The sequence below is a fragment of the Phalangium opilio genome, unplaced genomic scaffold (genome assembly GCF_054372755.1).
Source record: "Phalangium opilio isolate 3A_F unplaced genomic scaffold, DU_Popi_V2 ptg000013l_1, whole genome shotgun sequence".
Lineage (NCBI taxonomy): Eukaryota > Metazoa > Arthropoda > Arachnida > Opiliones > Phalangiidae > Phalangium > Phalangium opilio.
Genome location: NW_028324148.1, coordinates 7,383,191 through 7,407,666, shown reverse-complemented (window position 1 = coordinate 7,407,666; position 24,476 = coordinate 7,383,191). Strand labels below are relative to the sequence as shown.

Here is a 24,476-nt window from a genome sequence, read left to right as displayed (position 1 = left end):
ATACTCAACTCTTGGAGTCGAGATCTCTGAAAGCACTAAACATCCGTTTCTTAAATGGTAATGGCCGACGAAACGAAATAACCGAGGTTTTTGTTTTTGCCATAATTTTGGTAAAATATGGTAATAATAATATTCGAAACTAAAGTTTGCTGGTTCAGAGCTTATGCTTGCTTACATATACATTCATGCAAAATATTTAATGAAGTTAGAAAATCGAAAACATTAATAAATATGATTTATTATTTCATCAGGATGACTGTGTGATTGATATTTCAAAATCGTCCAAAGTGCAGAATGATTCTTAATCATGTAGCTTCTGAGGTTGCTTAATTCTACAGGGCCGGTAGGCCCTTGTAGATATGACTTGATACTCTTTTTTAACGTTAAAGCAAAATTCACATGCTTTTACCAATTTTCCTATGGAGAATAACATGGGGTTTTTCGTGATATTTAACCACCTCTAACTGAAAAACTAGAGCGAAGTTACTTTTCGGAATACTCTAAATTTAACAATTAAGTATTCAGGGTGTGCGATCGGCTAGTCTAATCAGAAACAATTAAGTCTAAGTATGTTAATTTTAGTTAATTACAGAAGTACTTGTTTCGACCATCGTGATTGGACATAATAATAATGCTAGAGCTCTTCGAAAACTCAAAATAACCAAGTATCTATGGTGTAGTGGTTATCACGTCCGCTTTACACTCGGAAGGTCCCGGGTTCGAGCCCTGGTAGATACATGTTTTGACCATCGTGATTGGACATAATAATAAGCTAGATCTCTTAGGAATCTCAGTATTACCAGGTATGTGTAGTGTAGTGGTTATCTCGTCCGCCTAACACGCGGAAGGTGCAACGTTCGGGCCCTGCTAGATGCATGTTTTGACCATCGTAATTGGACATAATAATAAGCGGTAAAGAAAACATAATTACTCAAAATTTAATTACATTAAGACTGAAGCGACAGATATTATATAAAAACGTCTTGGTTTGGACCAAGGCCGAAAAAACAAACGATATGTGTGAGGTTTATCAATTGACTGAAGTATCAGATATTGAAATTTTTTCTAGTTATTTTTATACACTCAATCCTTAATCAATATTTAATTCAATCAACTGATTTTACTGTTAATCGACCTAGTCCCTCTAAATTAATTTAAAAAATTACATATCTACGCTTTTTCAAGAACAATTACATTTTCCGAAAACATTTTATCATGAAATTAATTATTTTGAAGGGATTTCGTGTCGATGCTCACTAACTTGTGAGCATCTTGACCGACATAGTTTTAATTGTTGCTGGCTTGACAAATTTTCAAGTTTTGCACCAAAAGAAGTTTAAATCTGTTTTAAGTTGTTGATAAGACTGTCGTTTAGAGTGAATGTCGTCTACTTAAGACAAAGCAACAAAGTTTATCCTGTGTGGTAAAGGGTAAAGATCACATAAACAGAAATACTTCTCAGACTTGTTATATTCATTTCCCGCGGAAATAATATGGTTAAACACATCATTCATTACTAGTTATGCCAAGAAGGTCACATTTAACTCCGACACCCCCTCCCTTCCTCTATTTTCAAAATATATGGCATTTTATAATCACCAGTGGTTTCAGTGTATGGGTCATCTGAGCCGTCGCAACACACTCAGCCAATATTACCATAGACTGAGTTATGACCAAGAAATTCTTAAGTACGGAAAAGGAAGTTCCAGTGCAACTTTACCATCAAAGAGGCGACAATAGAAATGTAGCATTTCGATATACGAAATTAAATGTATAAATTCGCGCAACACCCTTGTTTGGCATCCACGATCAAATATTTACATTTTCCATTCGAGTTATGCCAAAGTTCGCTTGCTTTTTTTAGACATCCAGTAGAACATGAATATTCAATACTGTATCCTCACCATGATAAATTAATTTCACGATAAAATGTTTTCGGAAAATGTAATTGTTCTTGAAAAAGCGTAGATATGTAATTTTTTCAATTAATTTAGAGGGACTAGGTCGATTAACAGTAAAATCAGTTGATTGAATTAAATATTGATTAAGGATTGAGTGTATAAAAATAACTAGAAAAAATTTCAATATCTGAGACTTCAGTCAATTGATAAACCTCACACATATCGTTTGTTTTTTCGGCCTTGGTCCAAACCAAGACGTTTTTATATAATTAGTTCTGATTTGAGAAAAAATTACAATGGATATTGAATTACTCAAGGAAATCACTCACTCAGCTATAGTTAAGTAAATTATATTTTCTAAAGTCTACCATTAAAGGGAGACTCTCAGCTCAAAATCTTAGTGCCATGTTTTATTTTTTCCTGGTTCGTTTCAATTAAATGTGAAGTCTCAAATTTTTTTCTGATTTTTCAAACAATTTTTTCAATGAAAATTAAATTTTTTAAAATTTGTTAGGCTTAGCTATGGGTCTCGATTTTAGCGCACTTACCTACCGGCCAATAAAAACCTCTTTAGAGATAGAGCCAAATCAGCCAATCCCGTGAGGGTTAGAAAATATTAAGAGGTATGTTGTCTGCTTGAAACAGGAAAAGCCGAGTTCCCAAGGACGGGAAATAAGTATTTTTTTAGAGTGGCCTCGTTACCAGTGACTCCGCGGGGCCCGTCGTCTGCTAAAGTTTGAGGAGGATAGTAATTGTGTTGCAGCTTGACTCTGCTGAAGTGTAAAAGATGGGTTTTTAATTTTTTCCATCTCGAAGATCAGAAAAAATAATGGTAACAATAATCTAAGAACACAGATCTTCCCATTCCAAAGGCTAACAACTAGACACTCAAGATATACAACAAAATACGATCCGTCACATTTTAATATAATAAGATTACGAGAGTAATTTGAGTTTAAGTGAAGCGTATAAAAGCATAAACCTGCTGATTACCAAAGTTCCTAATCCGCTTATCGTTAGACGATCGAAAAAGCGTCTTTCTTTCGAGTGCTAAAAAGTAGAATACATATTTCTGAGAATCTGAACCAAATGCAGACGACGCAAATGAGACTCGCCCAAGAAAACCTTGGGGGGTTGAACTTGACTCTTATAAATCGCGGGCGCTGATTGGCCGGTAGGTCGCTTTATCAAAATTCAAATGCATGTTTTGGATACAGAACTTCAAATATTGTTTAATACTATAAATAGCGCTTCAAAAAATCAGAAAAAATTCAAGGCGGAATATTTTAACATAAGGAATCAGAATAAAAATACTTAATTTTTGCCAATAGTGTCCCTTTAAGCTTAATGCATATACAAAGTGTGGAAGGCATCGTACTACACTTTGTCTGGAAATCGCAAAACTACCGTATTGGAAATTAGTATACTTAACTATTGAAACTAAGCGTAACATAGAGCTCGGCATTTTCGATCAATTATCCACAAATTGGTGGAAAACCGATTATTTATAGACAAATTTGTGGATTATAATACGATTTAACATGTAAGTTCTGTGGATAATTTTCGGGTATGGATAAAGATAAAATAAAGTAGATAATTGATCGAAAATTCCGAGCTCTAGCGTAACATTAGAGTAGGTAAGATACCTTAGATTTTATTAGGGCTCGGAGTTTCTATAATATTAGCCCTTTGAATAATGATGACTATCATGTCATTATACATAATACGTTAAGCAGTAATGGAGAATAACTTATATAGACATTAATGTTGTTTATATACAAATATCTATAAACACCCGAAAGAAGTATATATTTATTCAATTTACTGTCATAAACAGTAATAATCGAAATACGTTATCAGTTTTGTGATCGTAACGTTAGACTTGACAACAACCAACAATATATTAACAAGGCATATCAAAAACAAACAAGTTGGGAAAACCAAAATATTACCTCTCCGAGTCAAGAGGTCTACTACTACAAACTTATTTACCCAGATATGGAGTTATTTCACTTTTTTGAAGTAAAAATTTACGAAATATTGAAGTAGTATTCCAAACATAGCAAACAGTAAAGTAGACGACATTTTACATCCAATAAGGATAAATCTTGGACACATGGAAATCAGTCAATGGGGAAAAGAACAGGAAATGAAGTCTACGCTTCAGCTGTTTACCCTATATTCTGGTAGCTACATTCACAACTGGTTTTCAGTGTAAACACAATCGTCTCGTCTCACCTCAACAATATTCTTAGTTTGCCAACACGAATGTTAACGTTAAATAACACCAAAGCTAAATTATACCCAGACGCACTAATAGTCATAGCGCACCGTAAAGAGAATAAAAAGTCTGTAGCTACTCGTTTACCACTAGCCCTTTTACTAATCTAATTGCCACCATGATCTTTTCTTCTATTATAAAATCTTTACCTGATTATTTAAGAGTGTATTTAACTTTCGGCTCACTCTGAACCGTTAATGTCTCTTCATTTCAGACACGAAAATCAAAGCCAAAAGTTTACTTCACTTCAGGCCTCAATAATTTACACTTTGTTTCACTAAGCCTATTGCGGATAATACTTGTTTTACCCGCCGGAGTCTAGGTCTTAGGTTTCTTCATGAAGTCACTAAACCAAGGATTATTCTATATACAGATGTCGTATAGCTTAAGTAATATATAAACAGCCATTTCAAATAACAATATTAAAAAAAATCTTTGGAATATCAAAATGAAACAGAGCTTTAAAGCTACAAAACTACTAAATGCATCATAATTACGAAAAATACTTCCACATATTCACTTTATATTATGTAAAAAGGGAATATTAAGGTTCTGTATGATTTCTTAACACATCAACACAAGGCTAACTGCTAACGCGACGCACTAGTGTAACAACGGACGGACACACACAGACAAAAAAATAAGCTGCTTTTTAACTCTTTCCGTATTAATTTTGAGATGAGAAACAAGATTATCTTAAATATTAAAATAAATATAATTAATATTAAATATTTTCTTCGTCAGTTGTTTGCCTTATTGAACGTTACATCGTTTTGATATAGAACAATTAAACATTCTAGAGAGACTTGACTAATATTGGCGTTTGAAATGAAGCATACGCCGGTTGCTTCGACTTACTCAAATAGGTAGTATATAAGGGATTCGAATCGCGGCTGTAGATAAGAACATCGCAATTGCGTGAACCTTGGAGGAAGACCCCTCCATTGGAAGGCTAGACGTTTCTCGTAACCCTAGCCGATCGCCGCGTATGTCTTAACCTTAAGGATGTTGGTGGTGTTAGAAGCCAGGTGTACAGACTGGTGTCCATGTGGGATGGACAAAAACAAAGACCAGAAGATGGTTGTGTTAGAAACCAGGTGTACAGACTGGTGTCCATGTGGGATGGACAAAAACAAAGACCAGAAGATAGTGGTGTTAGAAGCCAGGTGTACAGACTGGTGTCCATGTGGAATGGGCGAAAGACTAGAAGATGGTGGTGTTTAGAAGCTAGAAAGTTCAGACTGGTGTCCATGTGGGGTGGACAAATGAACAGTTGTTAGACAGACAATGGAGTTATAGCCTGTAAGTGGAATACAATTTCCGGGACTGTAAATGCGGTCTGGAAATTGAATACACGTTTGCTCCGATCTGCAAACTGCGAACGCGGTCACGTGGGTATAACAACGGACAGACAGACAGACAGACAGACAGACAGACAGACAGACAGACAGACAGACAGACAGACAGACAGACACGTCGAATTTAGAACCTCTCCGTGACATACGTCACTCGGAGAGGTAAAAATCGGTGTTTATTCGTATATAGCTTTTTTTATAGATGAAAGAAAATAATTTCGTCGTATACTTATTATCCATAAAAAACATTGCAGCTTATTACACATCTTTTTAGAATTTTTTTCAACTATTAGATGTTAGATATCAACAAAACGTTATATTTAGACGTGATATCTGACCTCATTGACAGTTTAAAGTTTTCATGTTTTTTATCCTACGTTTTGGTTACCCGATAATGGTTTCATAGCTTAGTTGTGATCCATTTTCGTTTCATTCTTCATTGCCATCATGTCGGAGATTCCAATATCTCAGGATCATATAAACGCATCGTGTCTTCCGCGTACCAGAAGTGGTGTTTGGCATCACTTTGATGTATTAAGAGAAACAGTCGGTACGAAAACTAAACTTGTCGCGAAATGTAAATATTGTGCCAAGTAAGTTTCCATGTGGGACAGCTATAAAGTACAAATTTAATACATGTGGGACAGCTATAAAGTACAAATTAAATACATGTGGGATTAGGTGTCCCTGTCCAAGCGTTTTCAGTTTAGTGACTTTGGTTTTTTCAAAGTTCCCCAGAATTCAGTAAAATACAAATGTCAATAGATGTCAATGTCCAAGCGTCCTTGGTTTAGTTCGTTTGGTTGAAATTTTTCTACGATAAAAAATACAGCCAAATAAGCGTGAATAGTTGCTCCTTTTGAACCGTACTTGATTTAGTGGCTTTGGTTGACAAGTCATTCATTTTTATCAGAATACAGTCAAAATCTAGTGTAATACAGGCGTCCTTGTCCAAATGTACTGCGTATTACATGTTTAAAAATAGGAACGGTGTCAAACATACGTTTACGTATTTAGTGTTTCGTATTCAGAAGGCCGAAATGGCAGTATATCCACGGGAAATTTGAGATACCATGTGGAAAGGAAACATCCCGAACACGTGGAAGATTACGAAAGGTCAAAGGTATGTAGATTTTGAATTCATTACTCGTAATCCCTCTCTTGACCGACAAAAGTGTTCGAAAACGTGTAGAGCTCCAACCCGCCCTAACCTTTTCGCACTGTAATTTCATTAAGTTTACAGATCGAAAAACTTGTAGTTGTTAGGCCTAATGTGGCTATTTTGAAATGAAAATATAAAAGCACGCGTGATTTTTTTTGACACCAAACTTGAAAGATTTTACGCTAGGTTTACATTCACGTTGTCAGTCAGTACTTAGTATTGTACAAAAAAAGCCTCGTTAATGAAGTTGCGGTTGGTTCTTAATGTATTGTAGCTCGCTTCGAGAGAAGTGTAACACAAATCAAGGTAATTGTAACATGATTATTTTCAACATCAGAACATTTGGATAAAGGTTACGAAAAACGATACGCGATCCCTCGTAATTACTCTATTAGCGCTTAACTATTTGAAAGGCGCGCTTTTGAATTTTGTCCCACGTCAAGACGAGGTTTCTGGGCTTATTGCTAATTAAGTATTTAGTACCAAAATGTTATAGAATACACCCCACCTGCCCATCAGAAGTTTGATGAACAGGAAAGCAAACAAAAATGATGGGAAGAATCATGTTATATAACTGAAGCATTAAGAAGATACAGAGTGTCATCCTTCTTCTATTATCCCCTTCTCATTCTAGGTATATTCATCTGCTATAGATAATGCCAGAAACAAGCTTATTCGTTGGATTGTATTAAAAGATATACCATTTGACGAAGTAGAGGCTTTAAGTTTCCGAAACTTCGTAGGCTCCATTGACCCTAATTCTAGGAGAGCGATAGCTCTCTTAGATAAGACCTCATACCGACTTTAATGTATAAGGATGGTTTTTTGATTGGTTATAACTTTTTTTGTATCGTATTAACTGCTTTGAAAAAATTCCACAGAACTACAATTCGGGCCCTCAATATGTGGTTAAAATTTCAAGAAGATCCACCCATTAGTTTATTGTATAAAAAATAAAGTTGCTAAGGGTGGTTTTCATTTCCATAAAATTAATCAGCCCTTTTGGTGAAAAAGTTAAATTTTCCCATAGAAATAACATGGAGTTTTTTTCAAATTTAGCCATTTTGTGGCCACCTTTTTGACATGAAATATTCGTTTGTTACGTTTGGGAACGGTTTGATATCAAAATTTAAACCTTTTTCTAGGACCATTTTTAAGGTTTTTGAGAAAAATTAATTTTAAGTATGTTTAATTTTAAATTTTAAAAACTACCCCAATCTGCGATATTTTAGCATTTATACACTGTTTTATTAGGAAATATCAGCGAGACCAATGTTGGCATTTTTTTAACGTATAGTTGCCTCATAATAATCCGATTGTTTCTTCTTAATGCCTTTTGGTTGGAATGGCCTATCGATAGTGAGATAAGACGGCTTTAATATTGCTGCAGTGACGTTGACGCGGCCGCTACAGCGACGCCATCAAAACACACGGGTCTAAATTGTCGCGGATATAGTCAAATTCAAACTAGCTTAATGGACATTTTAACTTTTCCCTGCTAATTATTCTGGATTACCAATAAAAGATAATTAAACTAGACTCCCAATTAAAGATAAATAAACTAGATTACGAATTTAAATAATTAAAGTAGTTTACCAATTAAACGTTCTTAAAATAAATTATCAATTAGAGTTAATTAAACTAGACTACCAATTAGAGGTTATTAAACTAGATTACGAATTAATGGTTACTAATTAAATTACGAATTAATGGTTACTAATTAAATTACGAATTAAGGGTTACTAATTAAATTACCAATTAAGGGTTACTAATCTAGATTATCAATTAAGGGTAATTAATCTAGATTACCAATTAAGGGTAATTAATCTAGATTACCAATTAAGGGTAATTAATCTAGATTACCAATTAAGGGTAATTAATCTAGATTACCAATTAAGGGTAATTAATCTAGATTACCAATTAAGGGTAATTAATCTAGATTACCAATTAAGGGTAATTAATCTAGATTACCAATTAAGGGTAATTAATCTAGATTACCAATTAAGGGTAATTAATCTAGATTACCAATTAAGGGTAATTAATCTAGATTACCAATTAAGGGTAATTAATCTAGATTACCAATTAAGGGTAATAAATCTAGATTACCAATTAAGGGTAATAAATCTAGATTACCAATTAAGGGTAATTAATCTAGATTACCAATTAAGGGTAATTAATCTAGATTACCAATTAAGGGTAATTAATCTAGATTACCAATTAAGAGTAATTCATCTAGATTACCAATTAAGGGTAATTAATCTAGATTACCAATTAAGGGTAATTAATCTAGATTACCAATTAAGGGTAATTAATCTAGATTACCAATTAAGAGTAATTAATCTAGATTACCAATTAAGGGTAATTAAACTAGATTACCGACGACTGGTAATTAAACCAGATTACCGACGACTGGTAATTAATTCAGATTACCGACGAATGGTAATTAAACCAGATTACCGACGACTGGTAATTAAGCTAGATTACGGACGACTGGTAATTAAGCTAGATTACCGACGACTGGTAATTAAGCTACATTACCGACGAATGGTAATTAACCTAGATTACCGACGACTGGTAATTAAGCTAGATTACCGACGGCTGGTAATTAAGCTAGATTACCGACGGCTGGTAATTAAGCTAGATTACCGACGGCTGGTAATTAAGCTAGATTACCAACGGCTGGTAATTAAGCTACATTACAGACGAATGGTAATTAAGCTAGATTACCGACGACTGGTAATACCGACGACCGGTAATTAAGCTAGATTACCGACGACCGGTAATTAAGCTAGATTAACGACGTCCGGTAATTAAGCTAGATTACCGACGACCGGTAATTAAGCTAGATTACCGACGACCGGTAATTAAGCTAGATTAACGACGACCGGTAATTAAGCTAGATTACCGACGACCGGTAATTAAGCTAGATTACCGACGACCGGTAATTAAGCTAGATTACCGACGACCGGTAATTAAGCTACATTACAGACGAATGGTAATTAAGCTAGATTACCGACGACTGGTAATACCGACGACCGGTAATTAAGCTAGATTACAGACGACCGGTAATTAAGCTAGATTAACAACGACCGGTAATTAAGCTAGATTACCGACGACCGGTAATTAAGCTAGATTAACGACGACCGGTAATTAAGCTAGATTACCGACGACCGGTAATTAAGCTAGATTACCGACGACCGGTAATTAAGCTAGATTACCGACGACCGGTAATTAAGCTAGATTACCGACGACCGGTAATTAAGCTAGATTACCGACGACCGGTAATTAAGCTAGATTACCGACGACCGGTAATTAAGCTAGATTACCGACGACCGGTAATTAAGCTAGATTACCGACGACCGGTAATTAAGCTAGATTACCGACGACCGGTAATTAAGCTAGATTACCGACGACCGGTAATTAAGCTAGATTACCGACGACCGGTAATTAAGCTAGATTACCGACGACCGGTAATTAAGCTAGATTACCGACGACCGGTAATTAAGCTAGATTACCGACGACCGGTAATTAAGCTAGATTACCGACGACCGGTAATTAAGCTAGATTACCGACGACCGGTAATTAAGCTAGATTACCGACGACCGGTAATTAAGCTAGATTACCGACGATCGGTAATTAAGCTAGATTACCGACGACCGGTAATTAACCTAGATTAACGACGATCGGTAATTAAGCTAGATTACCGACGACCGGTAATTAAGCTAGATTACCGACGACCGGTAATTAAGCTAGATTACCGACGACCGGTAATTAAGCTAGATTACCGACGACCGGTAATTAAGCTAGATTACCGACGACCGGTAATTAAGCTAGATTACCGACGACCGGTAATTAAGCTGAATTACCGACGACCGGTAATTAAGCTAGATTACCGACGACCGGTAATTAAGCTAGATTAACGACGATCGGTAATTAAGCTAGATTACCGACGACCGGTAATTAAGCTAGATTACCGACGACTGGTAATTTAGCCGCATTACCGACGACTGGTAATTTAGCCGCATTACCGACGACTGGTAATTTAGCCGCATTACCGACGACTGGTAATTTAGTCGCATTACCGACGACTAGTAATTTAGCCGTATTACCGACGGCTGGTATTTAAGCTAGATTACCGATGGACGCGCAACGGCCTAGGACTTTTTACCTCTCCGTGTGACGTAGTCCAGGAGAGGTTCTGTAACGGCCGTGTCTGTGTGTGTGTCTGTCTGTGTGTGTGTCTGTCTGTGTGTCTGTCTGTCTGTCCGTTGTTACACCCACGTGACCGCGTTCGCAGTTTGCGTATCGGAGCAAACGTGTTCGCCATTTCCGAACTGCTTTCACAGTCACGGAAATGGCTCCTCTACTTGAGTTCTCACACCACCATCTTCTGGTCTTTGTCCATCCCACACGGACACCAGTCTGTTCTTACTGGCTTCTAATCACCACCATCTTCTGCTCTTTGTCAATCCCACATTGACACCAGTCTGCACTTACACTGGCTTCTAACACCACCATCCACTGGTCTTCCGTCTATTCCACATAGACACCAATCTGTATCATTGGCTTCTACTCCATTATCATCGTTTGGTTTTAGGATATACGCGGCGATCAGCTAGGGTTACGAGAAACGTCTAGCCTCCCTAAGGTGGGATCGCCACCAAAGGTTTTCGCAATTGCGCTTTTTCCTTACTATTATAATGGAAACGAATCGTATATATACCCCAAATTTGAAAAAAGCGGGCAAGAGGGGTACCCTTAACTTTAAACGTCAATATTAGCAAAGTTTGAGAAGATAATAGGTATAACTTTATTTTAAACGATTTAACTATTATTAATGTTAATTATTGAAGATTAAAATAATTAAAAATAATTATATTTATTTAAATATTAAAGATAAACCTCTGGTGCAAAGAGAGAGATTATCATTGCCTCCTATATCTACCAAGGCCCGTGCATGCGATATATTTCCTTCATTGCCTCTTATATCTATCAAGGCCCGTGCATTGTGATATATTTCATTCATTGCCTCCTATATCTATCAAGGCCCGTGCATTGCGATATATTTTTCAAAACAACAACAAAAATGGGAAACCCCAACTCAGAAACATAATAACGTTTTCATTGGATACTTTAAGTTTATATAATCTTCTTGACACGGAGAGGTAATATTTTGGTTTTCCCAACTTGTTCTCCCATATTTTCTAAAGAATTTTAATTAATATGAAGACTGAAGTGACAGATATTAATAAAATCTGTCATTGTAGACAAAGACTGGAAAGTGTAAAAGATAAGGTTTGAAAATGAACTGCCTGAAGTAACAGATATTAAAATTTTCACTTTTGAAGACATCATTATAAAACATCAATTATTTTAAAAAATTCTTATCTTACTTTTTTTCACCAAAATTTCATTTTCCCAAAATATTTTTCAGCAATATTTACCAACTATTTTGTCCTCAATAGTAGTTGTCACCAAGAAGGGTTTAAGGGATACTAGCTTGGTACTGCTTTTACTTTCAACTAACATTTGATTCTAGGAGATTCAAATGCTTGGATATCTGAAAAGATTTCTCTTGAAGAGTTTAAATTTTTATATTTTAAAATTGAAAATATTGCGAAGCGGAAAATAATATAGGCCTTTTCTTTGTGATTTAGTTATTAGTGTCGAAAAGATCTGTAGATTGATCGTGATCTTTGAGAGCAACACAGCACGTTAATATTTAATACTTTGAAAGCTTTACAATTTAAGAATATGTTTTGTAAAGTTTTAATACGGTTTATATTTTGTAAGCTCTCAACGATTTTCTCACGTTATAGGGTCAATTTTCTACCTAATTTTAAATTTTTGATAAAAAATAAAATGTAAAGCCGTAGTATTTTTAAATAACGCGCATGTTCCTTTTTAAAATACTTTCCCGAAGTAATTTTGGTGAAAAAAAGTAAGATAAGAATTTTTTAAAATAATTGATGTTTTATAATGATGTCTTCAAAAGTGAAAATTTTAATATCTGTTACTTCAGGCAGTTCATTTTCAAACCTTATCTTTTACACTTTCCAGTCTTTGTCTACAATGACAGATTTTATTAATAGTTCTGTAGTGTCTAACAGCGTAATGTTGAGTGCCAAAACAGTTAGAACCTATATACTACAAGCTTATGAAGAACAACTACCGATTATTAAGAAACTATGTGAGGTAATTACGTCTGTCTAGTATTCCCGGTAAATGTGTTATCTATTCACATTTCACGATTTCCGAAGACCATGGATGGACAAGTAGCATTTACGATGGACCTTTGGACGTCAACTAACCGCGTAGCGTTTATGGGAGTTACTGCTCACTGGATTGAAACACATTGGGTTATGAGGTCTATCACGCTTGGATTTATTCATGTCTCCGGACGACATACGGGGGTTAACATATGTGACGTTTTCCTGGATCTAATAAAAGACCGTAACATTAGGAATGTAAGCCTAATCAAACAATCTTATTAATATTCCGTGGAGCAGGCACAAACACTTTGTATTTCAGGTATTTGCCCTAACTATGGATAATGCGTCCAACAACGATACTTTTTCAAGAGAACTCGAAGAAAGATGTGCTGTTCTTGGTTATCGTTACACTACGCAATGTCGGATTCGTTGCTTTGCGCATGTCTTAAATTTGGGGGTTAAAGTAATTCTAGACCAGCTTAAATCAAATCCAAAATACCAAACCGAGGAGGAATATGGTAGCGACGAAGACGATTTCGTTAATTCACCAGAAGACGTATCTATAGGAAAAGCTGTGGCCAAGGTACAACATTAATTATTGAGGATTTCTTTTAAGGGGTAGGCAGCAGGTGACACTTCCATAGTAGTGTTTCCATGCGTGTGTTTCATAAAAATTTTGAGGTGGACGAACTTCGAATGATAGTTGAACGTAACACTGACGACTTCGAAAATATTTACATTAGCCAATCATTCAATGACACATTTATGCAACCTATTTACTGACATCTATGGAGTATTTTACAGTATAATTATGTGTCACATACATTACGGTTCTTTCAGATTAGATCGGTTGTTGTACAAATTCGTTTATCTGTTCTGAAGGAGGAAAAACTGCACCAGTTAAACAAAACATTTGGGATAGATGACCTAAATCTGGTTTTAGACGTCAAACATCGCTGGAACTCCACTTATGACATGCTTAGAAGAGCGCTGATATTGAAGCAGGTAAGTGAATGCTATTGTGCGTTTTTGTTCTACCATGAACATTGAGGATGGGCATGTCTTTAACTATAGTCAATACAATCACTTATGAGGAGTGAAAAGGAGTTGCACAAATATAATTTAACCGACGCAGAATGGGAATTAATTAAAGAGTTCTTGAATATCCTGAAAGCAAGTCGTTTATTCATATTTACATATACCGGGTGTTTCTGAAAGGGGCGCGGTTCTTTGGGTCAAAGTGAGTAAAAATGGCCCAGCAAACTTTAGCTAAACGTTGTACGTGAAAGTTTGCAAGTAGGGTTGCGCCTTTCACTGAACTTATTTCAATTTTATGCATAAACTTAAAACCGAAATTTAAGAGAAAAAGGATTTGTTTAACCAGCAAAAGCGCATAAATCTGTTTAGACGTGTACAACTGCTATGGTCTTAAATTATGATAAATTTTATTTCGTTTAGTAACGATCATGTTCAACATGTAACCGTATCCATTGGAAATAAAGTTTTTGCGCGAAGTACTTGAACTGTACTAGGTTAAGCTTGTCATGAGATCTTAGTGGTTGCACCCTTACTAATCAGATGATTGAGGTTTTCATTCTTGTTAAAATACACTTTCTCTTATCTCTCGATTATGAAATTACGAATAAATTTGAAAACTATTTGGTCAGAGTCACAAAACTTGTTTCACAATGTAGATCATTTGCATTGTTTTAAGTATACCACTTTCAAGGAGTCGTAACAACCCGATGAAGCCCTTTATGTTTCGTCCATAGCTTTCAAAAATACTCTGTACGCATATTATTTATTACGGTGTGAGCGAATAATCCGATTCTATATTTAAGGATTTCGAATTAGCGACTCGACGCGTCTCGGTTTCTAAATATCCAACCGTTTCCATTGTTATGCCTGTATATCACTGGTTACAGAATAAACTTAAGATAGTCATCGACACAGCAGTGGGTCCTCTTAAAGAAGCATGTTGCCTTGCCAGAAACAAACTGGAAGCATACGCGGAAGAGTCGAATGTAGAAGCCCAGTGGATCGCTATAGGCAAGATTTATGCGTTTGTTTAACATCTCAATTCGCCAAGTAATCAGTTATGAGTAATAATATCAGAGCCACAGCGTAGTAACGACTGTAATACATAATATTGCACTTCATCAATTAAAGCCTATTCGTCGACTCGTCATATCTATTTAATACCAAAGCTGAATTGCTGGCATAACAAGATTCGTGACTAACAGAAATTATGTTTTATTAGTTGTGGATCCAACTCTGAAATTGGATTTTTTCAAAGAAAATTACGACAAAACAACAGTAAAGAACATCAAATCCGCCGCTCTAGACGTCTTTAATAAATATTATGAGATTAACACGAATCATTCGGCTTATCCAACCTATTCATCCGGAAGTTGCAGTGCAGAGCTAACAAACCAAATGCTTGCCATTTACCCCAAGCGTCCCAGAAAACAGGCCAAGGGATCCGAAATTCTTTTATATTTGAAGGATGAATTGGCCCCGCCGAACACAGACGTTTTAGAATGGTGGAAGGTACGTTTCTGTTAAAACACCAAATATTATATAGACCTATTGTTGTTTTATCTCTGGGCGTTAAATGTACCACGTCCATAGCGAAAGGGTATATAGCGTATATACAGTCTATTTACATTAGCGGTTGCGAAATTTAGTTACCATGAAAAACCTTCAGCGCGTCTAACCGTCAAGCTCGGCCAGGCCCTACTCTCAGCCTTCTAGTCCTGTTTATCTTCTTTGTGGAATTCCACGTTAGATTAGGTTTAGTTAACTGCCTTCAAACTGGTAATTCATGGGCGAATGATCTAATGAGTGTATAAGCGTGGGGTCAAAACATAATAGACCATATATACTAGCGACCTAATTCTCGGTGAGCAAATATTAGGTACGGAATGTCTGGGACGTAATGTCCAGGGAAAAATAGACAAGGATTACGAGTATCACGGAAGACGTACTGCACAGCTTTTATATGTGACACTAAACTTTGTAATTGCACTTTGTTTTCAGATTAATGAGCAGAAATACCCAAATGTTGCCAAAATGGCAAGAGACTATTTGGCAATACAAGGTTCGTCTGTTCCTGCGGAAAGGATTTTTTCCAAGGGTGCGAATCTAGTCTCACCAAAGCGCGGGTCACTGAAACCGGAAACCATTTCCGCCGTTATGAGCCTCAAATCGTGGTGGGCGTCAGATTTAGATGCCTTTTGTAAATAAAATTGTATTTGGAAAAACGTAATCTGTACGTTGGGTTGATTATTGTATTAACGTCAGGCTGATTTACATATTGTTGATGTGGCACCGATGTCTTCCAGTAAACCTAAGTGTCTTTAAATGTTAGCCGCTTTCTCAAATCGGAGTTACTACCCACCGCGTTTGTAACGTTCGTCATTCACAAACATCCGTTGACATTCTTTTAATCTCTCGGGTTGACAAGTTCTAAAACTGAAGGTTTAAAATGTTATTGAGAAGCTGTCTCGTTCAAATCATTTTTGATACCATACAAAAACATTTTTTTATTTATGTCTTGGTGTCGTTTAACATTGAATTACCAGGGAATCAAGCTAAGAGTAATGATAGTCGTAAAATGATGACACCTCTGTAGTTAAACAAGGGTTTTGTCGGAAAGAGCTGTAACGACTATGTCATCCTGAAGCATACTTTTAAATATTAAACAAAGCCAGATACTATTTAGTCACGGAATTAAATATAAACATCTTATGGATATTCGTTACTAACGGCAACGTTGCTATATATTGTCCGAGAGAGACCACCTTTAGAAATAAAGCTTGTATCAATGGTTATGGACAAGAGCCAATATGAACAAATATGTTATCCGTTTAGCTTGCCAATATTATACGCGATTAGAAATATCTAGCGCGAATGTTGTATACTAACAATGTCAATTGATAATCCACTAAGGTCTTCTATATACATATGTTATTGTTTGTAAATAACGAATTCATTAGCATTATTCGTTCCGCTATATCTATTAATAATATATACATCTCAATATCTATAATTTTGGATAATGTATAACGGAGTCCGAGCCCTAGATTTTATCAGTACTAATCAATTGTTATCCGATTGGATAATGTGTAATTACAGTTGTTTGCATCATAAACGAAGGATATCACATGAAAGTTACAATATTTGTGGGGCTCGGAACTCATTCCCTTTTAAAATAAGCAACTAAGTTTGAGAGATAAACATAATATTATAATATTCAAGCAATTTTCCCTTAAAGATAAAATTGCATTATCTGTAGTTATTCATTTTCAACTAATAAATGGTAACTACTAGTGAAATCGGAGGTTTCTCAAATTTCTAATTGTACACCCTGTGCAATAGATGTCAGTATTAGTATACCGATTACTTCCGTCGGCATTCCACGCTTTGAAATTATTGCTTTAAGCTTAATTGGAATATTAATAAAAAATATTGCACTTTTTTAATATAATTTTTTGTAAATCTGGTTATTAGTTTCCCTTCTTATGAAACTGAACATGCTTCTTTGAAGAATAGACTAATTTCTGAAACAATACTAATATATTTATCGCACTTTCATAATTGTAATTCAAATAAACCTAATTTATGAATTGAAATAAAATTTAAAAATATAAATAGCATTTTCAAACAAAAAATACATTAAATAAGTTAATGTTGCAAAAAAATTGCCAATTTATTTAACGTTAGATCGGAATTATTTATTTTTCTACAAATTTTTTTCCGTTGTCGCTTAACAACCTATATTTTTCATCTAAATATATCTATTATTATTGTAATTTATTATTATTATGTAATACTTTCCCAAACAATAGAAAATAGAACGGGAAGGAAATGTTGAGTTTCCTCGTTAAAAGGACCATAACCCAAATAATCGCGTCTACAGCGAATAAGCAACTAAGTTTGAGAGATAAACATAATATTATAATATTCAAGCAATTTTCCTTTAAAGATAAAATTGCATTATCTGTAGTTATTCATTTTCAACTAATAAATGGTAACTACTAGTGAAATCGGAGGTTTCTCAAATTTCTAATTGTACACCCTGTGCAATAGATGTCAGTATTAGTATACCGATTACTTCCGTCGGCATTCCACGCTTTGAAATTATTGCTTTAAGCTTAATTGGAATATTAATAAAAAATATTGCACTTTTTTAATATAATTTTTTGTAAATCTGGTTATTAGTTTCCCTTCTTATGAAACTGAACATGCTTCTTTGAAGAATAGACTAATTTCTGAAACAATACCAATATATTTTTCGCACTTTCATAATTGTAATTCAAATAAACCTAATTTATGAATTGAAATAAAATTTAAAAATATAAATAGCATTTTCAAACAAAAAATACATTAAATAAGTTAATGTTGCAAAACAATTGACAATTTATTTAACGTTTGATCGGAATTATTTATTTTTCTACAAATTTTTTTCCGTTGTCGCTTAACAACCTATATTTTTCATCTAAATATATCTATTATTATTGTAATTTATTATTATTATGTAATACTTTCCCAAACAATAGAAAATAGAACGGGAAGGAAATGTTGAGTTTCCTCGTTAAAAGGACCATAACCCAAATAATCGCGTCTACAGCGAAACGGCCAATGAAAACCATAATACAAACATGTTACAAAATCCAAAAAAAGAAAATTTGTTTCCATATTCAGTAGGTTTAGGTTAATTAACAAATTTTTACAAAATAAATTTCGAATTTTGTAAACTAATTAGTGACATTACATCAGCTTAATAGTACTGTTTTCCAGTGCATAATTTTCAAGGTTAGTCAAAATTGGGGGCAATTCTCTAAAGTTTTAAGCGAGTTATCGCAAGTTAATACTATCGTCTAAAGGGTTTGTGTCAACCTCACGCGTGCTATGAGAGCGCGAGATCTATATTGGTTATTATTCATAAGTGTTTTCAACCCTTGAACGGAAAGCGGTGGATGTCTCGCGATTCCCCTCGTGCTAATGAAAAACAAAGTGGTTGTCACTACAAAATCTGTGACAACCAAGAACCAAACATACCCGAAAGTCATCGTCTAAGACCTAATGCGTGGGAGTCCTAATGATTTTTTATTGCAAAGCTCTTATAGGTGGACTGATGGTTTGAATTACAAATATTATTTTATATTTTATATAAAAGTGAAAAAATTCTTCATTTAAATCGACGTTTGATAGTCTTTATTTGAACTTGTATCGAACTCATCTTAGTCTAATAGACATGAACTTTAATTGCCTAAATATAGTTATTGTGTACGAACAATGGAAAACCGAGGTTAATAAAGTATTAGAAAATCACCCCTATATACCATAGGATATTATAATTTTTGAAAAGATACGATCATTACATGTTCTTCTAAATCAAATGTTTCTCAGCACCTTTGAAGTAACAAATTCTATTGTGAAAAGAGTGTCCGTCAGTCATTAAACGACTCGTATGGCCCATGGCGTCTTGAAAACAACATGATATAGGGTAAAAACCTTCACAGGTGAACTGTTTAGATATTCTACAAAGGTGATAATGTTACGCAGGGATAATTTGTACAGTATTTAGCGGCGCCAGTAGAGAAATTGATGAGTTGATTTTGTGCTGTAACTCTTGATTTAAGACATCACAATTTCAAATGTATAACTGAATAAATTTGTTTTAGCTTGAAAAAGTTAAGCTGGTTGTTTGTTTGTTTGGTCTTTATGCACAGCCAACATTCGTCACCGATTTTGAACAAACTGTATGATTGACATTAGTGAAAATAAGGGTTTAGAATATATTTAGTCCAGTTTATGAACTCGTAGTGATTAACCTATTAAGAACGTTCGATTCCAGACACGTGACATTTAAGCTTTATGATTAAAAAATAATTAAGCAATGATTTATTGAAATTGAAAGCTTTAATAAAAGGATATGTTCTTATAAACATCATCATGAATTTTTAACATGAGGATGGGTTCAAAGACAACGTAGCGTTTAGTGTGTACATAGACAGGAAACTCTTACCGAATTCTAGTCCCTTAAAACATCCAAACAACGCCGGTAGCTAAACAAGAGACCCTCAAACCATTTTATTTTATTAACTCGGAATTTACGAAGCCAAAGAATATCACAATTTACATTCACCTCAAGGTCAGTCTTAATACTTCCCTTTCGAACCAAAAGGTTTAGGGTTACAATGTATACTCGTTGATTTTATCTTTAGGATTTAGGAAGCCCGGGACGCGGGAGTATAGCGAGTTCAAGGCATAGGTGAGACCAGGAAGTACCGAGGAAAATGTACGATCTCCGGAGCTATTTACATTATTCATTATTTAGGTCTACGCGCTGCTAAACACATTCATTCATTCGTGAACCTAGCTCGCTTTCACCTGAATTTCTATAAAAACAGCGTTACCCTCTTTGGTATAAACATACTTTTAGTTTTCGGTTAATTTCTAAGAATCTCCATTTTGGATGAACACATTCCAATGATTTTATATTTAAAATTTTTGATGGCTAAATCTCGTTTACGCTTCGATACATTAATTTTTAGTTCGTAAAGCTTTTTCCGCGCATCAGCTGTGCATATGAGTTTTTTAACAGACACGTAACCTAAGCAAATTTTGCCGTTTTATTGAAATTCCAAAGCGAGAGCGACTTCACAAAAAACTTAGATCATCTGTCTCTTTAAAAAAATTCAGGGTACTTTATATTACACCTTAAACGAAATGCCTAGTTTATATATTATCGAAATTACTAGGCAAAAAAAAATAAACATTAACCAAATTCAACTAATATCCAAATATTTGACCTTGAAATAGAGAGATCTTTCTTTAGAATTTAGAAAATATTAAAGGAAATCACTACGTCTGCACAATTTTATCGCGTGGTGCAAAAAACAGCGCGATTATAGTTTTAAATTTTATTAACAATTAAATAGATATTAAAGGAAAGCGTGGCTCCGTTGATGCCCCTTATAGATGGCTTTTCTGCTACACAGTGGCTAAGCTTGTTAATGAAAGTCAACACTCTGCCAAATTCTCAAATATATATATTATATGTTAGATTACTTAATGGCTGATAGTTTTTTACCTTAGCATTTTATTTCTTCTTCTATTTGAGTTTTAGAAAAATTAAGGCTTTCTGAGTGTCTGACACTGTTTATGGTGAATTGTGGATCACATCGAAGATATCTAAACTTTCTAGACTTTTCAGATGCCAGTGTTGTAATAATGTGTTAAATGCAGTTTATAAGACATTATGAATTTATTCTATCAGCACGGCTATTAAATCCGCGAATAGTAATAAAATTTAACATTTACAAACCGCGTTTTATTTTATTGATTTCTAGGTGCATTAAATATGTGGAAATATCTTAGTTTTGTATCAACCGTATAACCCATGATTACTGTAAGTACCTCTTCCGTTATTAAACTTTGAGGTAGAGATATATTTTTGTTGTTCATTCAAGCGTAGAGAATAGTCTAAAATATAGCTCTTTTCTTAAACAAAGTTTGACAACGTATCCCAACTAATATTATATTTTGAACAATATATTTCAAAAAGGAAGATGGTACTTACTTTTTTAGAGTAGATAAACGTTTACCCTTAGACATAATGTACACAGGGGACGGTTCTCAACTCTCCATACAAAGACAGCCGTTGTTAGAATTTCTTTGTGTGTGTGGGTCAAGGTTAAGTTCAAAATCTTGACCTAAAGTATATTGTGTGAAGAAGCGCGAAATTATAGTTAGGTCTGTGTGAAATGTTTGACCGTGTAACGTCGCACTTTATACGCGGAAGGTAACCTTTCAACACGGAAAGGTATCACCTTTCACCGGAAATTTAAGTTTAGTCACTTCTCACCAACATTATGATGATTGCTTTATAATATCTAAGGAAATAATAACTTGTCAGTTAAATATATTACAGTTCATTCAACTTACATGTTTGAATCTATGCATAGTGCTTGATTAATTTCACATCAGTGGCTCCAATATCGATTTGGCAGATCACATATTACACAACGCCAAAACAATCTTGTTTAAAACCCTAAACCACATTTAACGAAGGTCTTACACTGGGTTTTCATTTTTCAAAAATCTATATTTATAGAAGTAAAATCCTCACTGACTGACTGACTTATAATAAACGCCCAGCCCGAGCCGTTTTACCTGAAAGGCTGAAAATTTGCAGGGCTGTTACTCTTATGTAGCAGGAACGCAATAAGAAAGATTTTTCTACCAATTCCGTGCCATCTTAAAATTTTGCGCCCAGAAATGTAAAAAATTTTCATTTTTGAATATCGTCCGCTCTATTCAAACGATGTCATTAAAATTTATTACACTGGTTTCCAATATCTCTACACGGAATTTGTGCCTTTGGAATTCAATCTGCCACCATATTATAAAATGGAGGTCCGACAATGATTCTAAATGTCCGATATTCTGACGGGCAACGCTGGGTGACTTTTTGCTTGTATCGTATTATAGCGTACACTTAACTAGATAAAATATGACTTGTTATGTAACATTATCATGATACAGTTCCATAAGAATTAGAAACAACGAGCGTCGAGTTCTGTAACTTACCAAAATGTTTTGGAACTATCACTTACTTTAGAGATGTTGATCTCTGGCCAATTAAAATTAACGATGATGCACACGTATTATTGGTAAGACAAGGTCCGTCTGTGGTTTAACATCTAGATTCTGATTTTGGTGAACATAGGAAACTTACACGTGATTGGTTTTTTTCGAATTTTGCCAAGTAGTGAAAAAAATGTTGAGCTCGTGGTTGGTGTACTCTCCATCTAAGAAAGCTCTTCATTGCTTTTGTTGTTTGCGTCACTTTTGCAGTGGGTACTGTAAGTTTTTACCTCCCCGATTGACGATGACGTCAAGGAGAGGTATTATACTGCAGTTGTCTGGGTGTGTGCATAGCCATATAATTCTATATATTCACTTAGACTTAGTATTAAATTAGCGGCCTTGCGTCCATTTCCTAAATTGCTCGAGAACCATGTATAGTGGGGGTAAAACACGAGCGCCATCTATGCATGGAATGGAAAACTAAAAATACATGCTTTTCACTGCATTAAGCCCTATGGGATGTTAACATAAAGTGACATTACTTCAAACAATGGACGATAGGGACATAGACTCCAGTTATAATTCGAACAGCTGTTTTTAGGAAGCCTTGGATTATCAAATATGAATAGGATTGAACCGTCACATCGTGAATCTGATATTATTCTCATTATAAAAAGGTTTTACAAGCATGTAATTTTGACGAATTAAAGAAGTATGTGAACCGAGGGGCTAGCCACTTACGAAATTAGAGCTCGGCATTATCTATCAATTATCCACTTTATTTTATCTTTATCCATACCCGAAAATTATCCACAGAACTTACGTGTTAAATCGTATTATAATCCACAAATTTGTTTATGAATAATCGGTTATCCACCAATTTGTGGATAATTGATCGAAAATGCCGAGTTCTATACGAAATATGGTGTACAAGCCTTAAGAAATATATTTCAATATTTCGAGAAATATCGTAATATTGAGAAATATCGGAAATATCTGAAATAATAAGAAATATCGGAAATATTGGGAAATAATGAGAAATATCGGAAATATAGGGAAATAATGAGAAATATCGGAAATATTGGGAAATAATGAGAAATATCGGAAATATTGGGAAATAATGAGAAATATCGGAAATAATGAGAAATATCGGAAATAATGAGAAATATCATCGGAAATTCGGGGAAATATGGCGAAATCTTGGTAAAGCAGAGATATGTATTTTCCTCAGCATTTTCTGAGGGAGGCGAGCTCAAGGGGGCCGTCATTACTCATGAGAGCGTACGAGATTTGAAATCTTTCTCGATTTTGATGATTTCAAAGATTTAAGAATGATTTGACTGATTTGACTGATTTGCTGATTTGGAGCCGATTTGAGTGATTTTCAAGATTTTACGATGATTTCGATTCGATTTATGTGATTTGAAGGATTTGGAAATGATTTGAAAGATTTGTACGATTTAAATGACTGGTGACTTAACGAGGATTTGCATGATTTGGTAGTGATTTGAATGATTTGGTAGTTATTTGAATGATTTGGTGCGATTTGCATGATTTGGTGCGATTTGCATGATTTGTCGAGGATTTGAATGATTTGGTAGTGATTTGAATGATTTGGTAGTGATTTGAACGATTTGCTAGTGATTTGAATGATTTGCTAGTGATTCGAATTATTTGGTAGTGATTCGAGTGATTTGGCGTTGATTTCATAGTGATTTTAATGATTTGATTGATTTCATGAATTCTTGATTTGACTGCTTTGTATAGTGATTTCACTGATTTACGATTGATTTATGTGATTTGAAGGATTTGGAAATGATTTGAAAGATTTGTACGATTTGAATGACTGGTGACTTAACGAGGATTTGCATGATTTGGTAGTGATTTGAATGATTTGGTAGTGATTTGAATGATTTGCTAGTGATTCGAATGATTTGGTAGTGATTTGGCGTTGATTTCATAGTG

General features: G+C 34.7%; 1 long non-coding RNA gene across 1 annotated transcript; it reads left to right on the top strand.

The window, feature by feature from the left end:
* Positions 1 to 7,458: 7,458 nt before the first annotated feature.
* LOC149708764 (uncharacterized) lies at positions 7,459 to 8,448 on the top strand. The gene is made up of 2 exons (XR_016381194.1): positions 7,459 to 7,881; positions 7,954 to 8,448. It is a non-coding gene; the product is annotated as an uncharacterized LOC149708764 (long non-coding RNA).
* Positions 8,449 to 24,476: the final 16,028 nt, after the last annotated feature.